The 8,711-nt window shown below is 35.1% G+C and overlaps 1 protein-coding gene across 1 annotated transcript in view; it reads right to left on the reverse strand.

Annotated features, from left to right (window-relative positions):
• Window positions 1-8,711, reverse strand: part of CENPP (centromere protein P) — a 223,143-nt gene that overhangs the window by 134,788 nt on the left and 79,644 nt on the right. The window lies entirely within an intron of this gene.

An 8,711-nucleotide genomic window follows, 5' to 3' on the forward strand; every position in this document is an offset into this window, starting at 1 on the left:
GGTTTTACATTTAGGTCTTTAATCCATTTTGAGTTTAATTTGTGTATGGTGTTAAAGAATGTTCTAATTTCATTGTTTTACATGTAGCTGTCCAGTTTTCCCAGCACCATTTACTGAACACACTGTCTTTCCTCCATTGTATAGTCTTGCCTCCTCTGTCGTAGATTAATTGACCATAGGTGTGCGGGTTTATTTCTGGGCTTTCTACCCTGTTCCATTGATCTATATGTCTGTTTCTGTGCCAGTACCACACCATTTTGATGACTGTAGCTTTGTAGTATAGTCTGAAGTCAGGGAGCCTGATTCCTCCAGCTTCATTTTTCTTTCTCAAGATTTCTTTGGCTATTCAGGGTCTTTTGTGTCTCCACATGAATTTTAAGATTTTTTTGGTTCTAGTTCTGTGAAAAATGCCATTTCATAGGGATTGCACTGAATCTGTAGATTGCCTTGGGTAGTATAGTCATTTTGACAATATCGCTTCTTCCAATCCAAGAACATGGTACATCTTTCCATCTGTTTGTATCATCTTCGATTTCTTTCATCAGCATCTTATAGTTTTTGGAGTACAGACAGGTCTTTTGTTTCCTTAGGTAGGTTTATTCCTAGTTATTTTATTCTTTTTGACGTGATGGTAAGTTGGATTGTTTCTTTAATTTCTCTTTCTGATCTTTCGTTGTTAGTGTATAGAAATGCAACAGATTTCTGTGTATTAATTTTGTATCCTGCAACTTTACTGAATTCATTAGGAGCATCATTGTCTTTTAAAGACAGAAAGAAGAGTATTTTGACCTTTTAAAGAACAAATCTTTAAAACCATATGCTTTACAAATTGCTGAAAATGGTTGCTTTGAAGCTGGCTAGGGAAATGGCAGAAATTGGCCCCAGAGAAAGGTGTACTCCAAGGTTTATAGTCTTTTCTATTAAATGTTATCACCTTGAACATTGAGAATTAGTACTGTAGAGTATACAAAGAAATATGAGATCCTGAGTAGTAGGACTATAGGTGATTTTCACTTTTTTCTTTTTGAGATTGTTTCTACTAAGAATTTATTACTTAAATAATTTATTTAATACTTAAATAATTACTTAATAGCCAATGAAGCCATCGTTTATTTTGATAATATAAAATTCACTTATAGTTTCATTTTCATTTTACTATTTGATTACTGTAAAAAATAATTCCACTTACAAGTATTTTAATTAATAAAACTATACCCCATAAACATTTTAATAAAATTCAATATAGGATTATGGATGTAATTCAGCAGGATTAATTTTTAATTTGTATTTTTCAGATATCAATGTCACATTGATGTGTCCATCTGTTGACCCACTACATTACCATCATTTAACATACATTCGTGTAGATCAAAATAAGCTAAAAGAGCCAATAAGCTCATACATTTTCCTCTGCTTCCCTCATATACACACTATTTATTATGGTGAACAAAGAAGCACTAATGGTCAAACAATACAACTGAAGACCCAGGTTTTCAGGAGATTTCAAGATGATGGTGACAGTGAAGATCACGATGATCACCATGAAGCCCAAGAAGAAGGAACAGAAGAAAATGTTGACCCTCACTATTATGGAAGTCAAGAATGGCAAGAAACTATATAGGTATACATTTATAACTTCACGAAATCTTATTATTCAGTATAAATTTAACTAAATATGCATAGCTCGTAGTAATATACCTGGAATTCTGTACTAGTATGAGATCAAATTGAATTTAGGTTGTTGACAACATTTGCATCATTACACAGGATTAGAACTTACTCAAAATGATATAAATCTTTAGAAATGTAAATTAGAATGATAAGTAGGAATCAAAAACTACACTTTGAATATTAAATTATCATCATGTTGAGAAAAAAAGCAAGTATGACCACTTCTATTAACAGTAATTTTTCTAATAATGATGTAAGAAGTAGTGTTAGAAGCTAAGAACTGTAAGCCATGTGCTTTAAATCACTATGAGCATAGTGTTTAAATGCCAGAAGGTTACATTAATGTAACAGCAGCTACTCATTTAAGGACTAGACTGTTTTTTTGACCTAATGTCCAGAAAAGCTTTCACACTTGTATTTGAATATCATCACCATGACAGCCACCCACTGGTCCTACCACTTAGAGCACAGAATGATATTCTTGATTTTCAAAAGAGGCTATCGTACTAAGGATCCAAGGCACACAGACTTAATAAAATCAACTAGTCTTGTTTTTCTCTCAGAGCACGAAAGCAACAAATATTTAAACCCTGTATTTGGATACCTAAAAAACACCACATCATCTTATCACAATTCATATTTTAGCAAATTTCAGCAATTGTACAAAACAATCTTGACTGCGTTCCAGTGTTTCTATAGTAAATTCACTAGAGAAAGGTTTTATTTACATAAAGATTTGCTAATAAATAACTGCTCTGTTCACAAGGTTAAGTTAATGTTAGCACAAGAAAGTATATCAACATAATTAAACACTTTTATTTTCCTAACACAATATATTAGAAACATATATGTATATCAGCCAATGTTTATTTACATAGTGTTAAAGTTGAATAGAGTTCCTTTGAAATTTGAATGACAGGCTTTGATATCTTCTTTAAATCCTTAAAAATCATATATCATTTTGAAGCATTTTAAGTATGCCTTATAATGAAGTATAGCTTCTATGATGAACTTTCTTGATTTACCAGGCTAATATTTCACAGAATTCCTCAGATAAGGAATAAACACAAATCTGGAACTGCCTACACAGGAAACCCCTCAAACAAACAGTAACAATTTAAATAGTATGCAAAAAGACAAATTAAAACTGTATTTTAAAAGCAGTTGTCTAGAGGTGAGTCTATTTTTCTGGAGATGACAGTTTAAAATGAAGCCTCTAATGCTCTTTATATCTTTGAGTAGGTTATTAGCATGTAGCAGAAACAGAACACCCACATGTCCCCAGGGACAAGCTCAACAATCCAGAATGAACATGAACAACACTCCATTCATTCATTCATTTAATTAACATTCAGCAAGTCATTTGGTATGCAGGGCTTAGTAATGAGAGGTCAAACATAATACATATGTACACCTGTGACGCTATGAGACACAGGTGTGAGGGTAAAGGTAAGAGCAAAACGATAGTGATGTGGGTAGAGCACATTTTCAAAAGAGGTAAAAAACTTTAAGGACCATCTCCCCCTTTAATGAAAATTTTTAAAATAGGGTTATAAATTTAAACATTTATTATGAGCTAATATGTGGAAAATACTGTGGGTGTTTTAGGAGATCAGAAAGAGAAGACTATTTCTTACCCAGAACAATTTAAAATTTAATGAGGAGCCATCAGGAAAATGCAAATCAAAACCACAGCGAGATATTCCTTTACATTCACTGGATGGCTATAATCAAAAAGGCAGACAAATAATAAGTATTAATGAGGAGGTACAGAAAGTGGAATCCGCTGGTGATGCAGTCAAATGGTGCAGCTGCTTTGGAAAGCAGTCTGGCAGTTCTTCAAAAAGTTAGTTACCTATGATCCAACAATTCTACTCCTAGATATATACCTAAGAGAACTGAACACATATGTTCACACAAAAACATGTACACAAATGTTCATAGCAGCATTATTCATTAATAGCCAAAAAGTGGAAACCACTCAAATGTCCTTCAGGTGATGAAAGGATAAACAAAATGTGGTATATCCACACAATGGAAAATTATTCAGCCAAAAGAAGGAATGAAGTACTGATACATGTTACTACATGGATGAACCATGAAGACATTATGCTAGTGAAGTCAGTCACAGAAGACCACCTACTGTATGATTCCATTTATATAAAATGTCTAGAAGAGGCAAGTCTATAGAGACAGAAAGATTATTGGCTGCCTGGGGTTGGGGGGCAGGAGAATAAAGGGAAACTGGGGGATGACTGACAATGGATAGAGTCTTTCTTTTGGGGGTGATGAAAATATTCTGAAATTGATTACAGTGATGATTGTACAAGTTTGAAAATACTAAAAACTATTGAATTGTACACTTTAAAAAAGTGAATTGCATGAGATGTGAATTATTTCAATAAAGCTGTTATTTAAAAATTTAACAGAGACAATAAAATCTAATAACTCACTCTAACAAAAGGAAGAAAGAAATACAATGTGGCAGTAACTGAAACATGATGTGAACACAGATATGCCGACTTTATTTCTGGCCAGGATGTGAAGCAGTTGAAGGCTTCAAAGAGATGGTACTTTGATGTGTGAGTAGGGACTGATTGGCAAGAGTGGAGAAAACAGGTCCTACGGTGATATTAATATAAAGATGTGGTAATTACTTATTTCACCTCTTGCACAGTTAAAACCCTCCAAATTTTCAGAATTCTGGAGCACCTATTTTTATCTCCTCCTAAATTGACAAATGAAAATACATTTTAATCTTCAATGAATAGGCTTAGTGAAGAAAAAACCTGCACAGTTTAGCAGTTCGTAACAAGGAACTTGAAATCAGATATACCTTGGTAGAAGCCTGACTTCACACTCGTAACTAAGCAAGATGACTCTGAGTAAGTTACTTCTTGAAGCCTCCCTTTCTGCATTTCTGTAAGGAAGGTGGTTCTCACAGGGCTGTTATAAGGACAAGTAGAGATAGTATACATACCAAAGCATTTAACAAACTGCATGCCAGTTACAGGTACCCTACAAGCAGTAACTACTGCAGTATGTCCAGCCCAGCAGCCCACTGGATATATGTGCCCCCAGCCATCAGCTGTGCTTCGCATGCCTTGGAGCTCTCTCGGGGAACCTCTAGAATGGAGTTAGCATCCTTCAGGTTCCTTGCAAGGTTCCACTTGTACAAAAGACTAGTAAACAAGACAGAATTTACTAAAGATTTCATTAGGGAGAGAGAGGAGGGAGCTTAAATCATATACCCACCACAAACATATTCCAAGTCATTATTTGATGGTTCAGCTTCCAAAGCACCTCTAGATGGCCTACAAGGGTGGGAAGCAGAGTTCCCTCCCTCCCTCAAAAGGCACTTGGCTGCCTGGCTCCTCTGGCTAGAGTAGTCAAACTCTTCCTGTCTATTAGGAAGAAGAGGTCACCTCTGCTCTCCCTTTAAAGGCATGTATATATAAACACGTCATAAAATGTCCTCCAGCTGCAGGGCCAAGTAAGGAGGCAGGTTAACAACCATCTTTTGTTACTCAAAAATGTCCAGAGGAACACATGCCTATCCCAAGTATTTCTCATTAAAAAGAAAACAAAACAAATAACCACCAATGCTTTCCCTAGGAGGATGGAAGAATAAAGTTCTACCTCCTACCAGAGCTGCAAACAAAACCAGATGATATATTTATATCAGGAAAGAAAAAGATGAAAATTCATCAATTTTCTCATTACACTTCAAGGTATTAGCTATATTAGCTCTGAGGCTGAACTGTGTGTGTTTGTGACCACTAACAAATAAATCCAAATCATACCATGAACCCAAGCTTAATTAGCAAACATATTAGAAAGCAAATAAAAATAAAGGATATTTAATAAATTTGCTTATAATAATACTGGTTGAGAATGTTTAGCATGTGTTTAAATATTACCTGAAAACTATACATTTTTACTTTATTCCTCAAGTTGGAACCACTAACCCAAAATGCAGATGTATGCATATCACGTAACATACTAAACCAATTCCATGGGGAAAAAACAGAAGAAATGAACCTGTCTCTTCTGTATACTTTTACTATAGCAAAGGATTCATACGACCCATGGAAAGCTAGAACTAAAACCCCAATTTCCTGATTCCAAATACATCTTTTCTAAATCTTAGAAATAAAGAATAACAGCAGCTGGAAACAAAATTAAATCATAACCGCTAAAAATCCAAAGTTTCTTACGCATTCCAATTTCCTAAATAAGTATAACCTGGTATGCCTAGCAAGTAAATAGCACGGCATTTATGGATATGTCTGTCCTTACATGTTTAGGTTGCAAATTTATTATACCTAGACTTATGTACTACTCAGAAAAATTAAAATCACAAATACGATAAATTTTTAACATTAACCCTTCTTTATATTGAGTCATAATTCCCCTCCCTTTAAACTTAAGCCTTTAGTCCGGGAAGTACTTGGGTTCGCATCTTTATCTCATTTGACCAAACAACTACATCTTTATCTCATTTGACCAAACAACTAGGCTTCAGGCATAAGCAGAGACTTGAGACAGAGATTCAAATCATAGACTTCCCATAAAATCCTAGAATGTTCATTAGAAACAAGTCAGAGGTCATTCCCACACTGAAGGGGAGATGACTACACAAGGCAAAATTCTGGGACACCTTCAAAGATATAAAACCCTATAAAGATACCAAGGATAATGTGGCAGGGTCACCAAAAAGAACTCCACAGAGATAACCCTCTCAATTTTGGATAAATGCCTGCTCTTGAGCCTTAGCTTTCACCTTTTATTACTGTTCAGTGAAAGCTAAACAGCTTTCTACCAGGACACAATAGTTCTTTCTGGAGTAGAAAACAATCTAACTTTGAAACATATTTTATACTGGAAACTATGTAGTAAAGAATTTGACACCAAAGAGGGGTTTGGGCTTTGCTGTCAGCTTCTAGGAGGTAATCTCTATCTTTGTTTAGAATGCTGGTTAACACATCCAATCTTAGGGTGGGACGGGCCATACCAAATAGTCTTAGGTTGGCCATGCCAGAAAGACAACCATGTGATTTAGGATGTGTCATATAGTATCAGTCAACCTGGGGGCAGAGTTCAACCATGTGGGATACTCAATTGATCATGCATATGTAATGAAGCCCCAGTAAAAACTGAACTGTGAGGCTCAGTAGTGCTTTCCTGGTTGGCAATACCCATATTCCTTGTCATACACCAATGCTGGGCGGGTAACGCATCCTAAGAACAATGGAAGCTCTGCACTTGGAACACTCATAGACTCTGTCCAATGCGTCTCTTCCTCTGGCTGATGTTTATGTGTATCCTTTCCCTGTGATAAAACATAACCATGAATAGAACGGTTTTCAGTGAGTTCCATGAGTCCTAGAAAATTATCAAATGTGAGGGTAGTTTGGGGAACCCCCCAAACTTTCAGTTGGTATAAGAAATGAGGATGGTTTGGGAGACTGTGCTCTCAAACTTTGGCTAACTGTGGGTGGGAACATACATATTTTCCAGTGTAATTCTGAATACTTCTAGAATCTTGCCTTGTATAGTCATCTCCCCTTCAAGTGTGGATGTGACCTCTGACTTGCTTCTAACCAACACAATATTGCAAAGAGATGGCATATATATGATTATGGGTGCATGACTGCTACAAAGAAACTGTGAGATAATAAACGTGTGTTATTTTAGACCCTTAAACTTGTAATAGATAAGCAGTGATATTCTTCAGAAATGCAACATTAGAGGGATACTTCTAAAATGAAAATAGAATAATGTCACTCACTGGCTTAAAAATCTCTCAGTGGTCTCTCACTGGCTGCAAATAAAACTCAAACACCTCAGCAAGGTATAAAAGACTCTCCTTAATCTGACCTCTAGTCCCCTGTCTGATCTCTTAACATGAGCCACCCCCTCACCTCTTCTCTCTCCCTCCAAGCTCCAGCCATATACAACTAATTATCCATTTCCTTAAGGATCTACCCTCCCCACCTGTGTGCTGCTCCCATTCCTAGAGCACTTCTCCCTCGGCCTGCCCCCCACCCCCACCCCTCATTTTCTCTAGAGAAGTCAGTATGGTGCAGTCTCTGTGGCTTCACGCTTTCCCAGGCCACTGCAGAACTCTGTGCACATTTCTGTGTAGCAGGTCTCTCACTGTGCATTCTGTCGCTTGTTTGTTGCCCTTCTTGCTAACTTACAAACCCTTCCTTTTTTTTTTTTTTTTTTAACCCTTCCTTTTTGAGGGGAGAAAATGAACTTTGCTTGTCTGAGTTTATTTTTCTGTAGTACTGGCAGAGAAGTGGCACTCAATAAACTTCTACTAAATGAATGAATGCCAATAAAACTATATTTACTGGTCATAATTTTTCAAGAAAAAAAATGTTATATCCACAAAATAATTTTCATTACTACGAAGTGTCAAACTGTGTATACCATTAGTAAACTATGAATCTCTAAGATTCTCTAAATTTATTTAACATCTATCCAGTTCATTTCTCAACATCCCATTAAACCTGCCACAAAACAGAAAACAAATCAATATCTGCTGTTTCATTATTAGATATTTTCAAAGACTTTAAAGCCATAAAATTGACAATTTATATCAACCAAAACCAGAGAATATCACAACTAAATTTAAAATAATTCACATTCAAATAAAAACATGAGTATTCAAGTCTTAGTTTATCCAAGCTTTAATTCGAAAAACTCTAAAGCCAATTTTGAATAGAAAAGGGAACAAATTAGTATTCTTTCATTTTCTACTTTTTAATAAAGTATTTATTCATATCCATATTTATTGAATTTTTAGCATAGAGGAGAAAGAAATGTTACCTTGACCGCTAAAAGTACCAAAGAGTGATAAAATTAAAACAAATCTTTAAAGATGTTCACATAGTTATCTAAATCCCACTTCAACTTAAAAAAAATCAAATTTAATATTAAAATAATTAAAACAGCTTCCTTCATTTAGCAAACAAAAATATATTTTACTATCAAACCCCAAATTATAAATAAAATTTATTTTTAAAAAGCTA

This window comes from Pseudorca crassidens, chromosome 7 (assembly GCF_039906515.1).
Source record: "Pseudorca crassidens isolate mPseCra1 chromosome 7, mPseCra1.hap1, whole genome shotgun sequence".
Taxonomy (NCBI): domain Eukaryota; kingdom Metazoa; phylum Chordata; class Mammalia; order Artiodactyla; family Delphinidae; genus Pseudorca; species Pseudorca crassidens.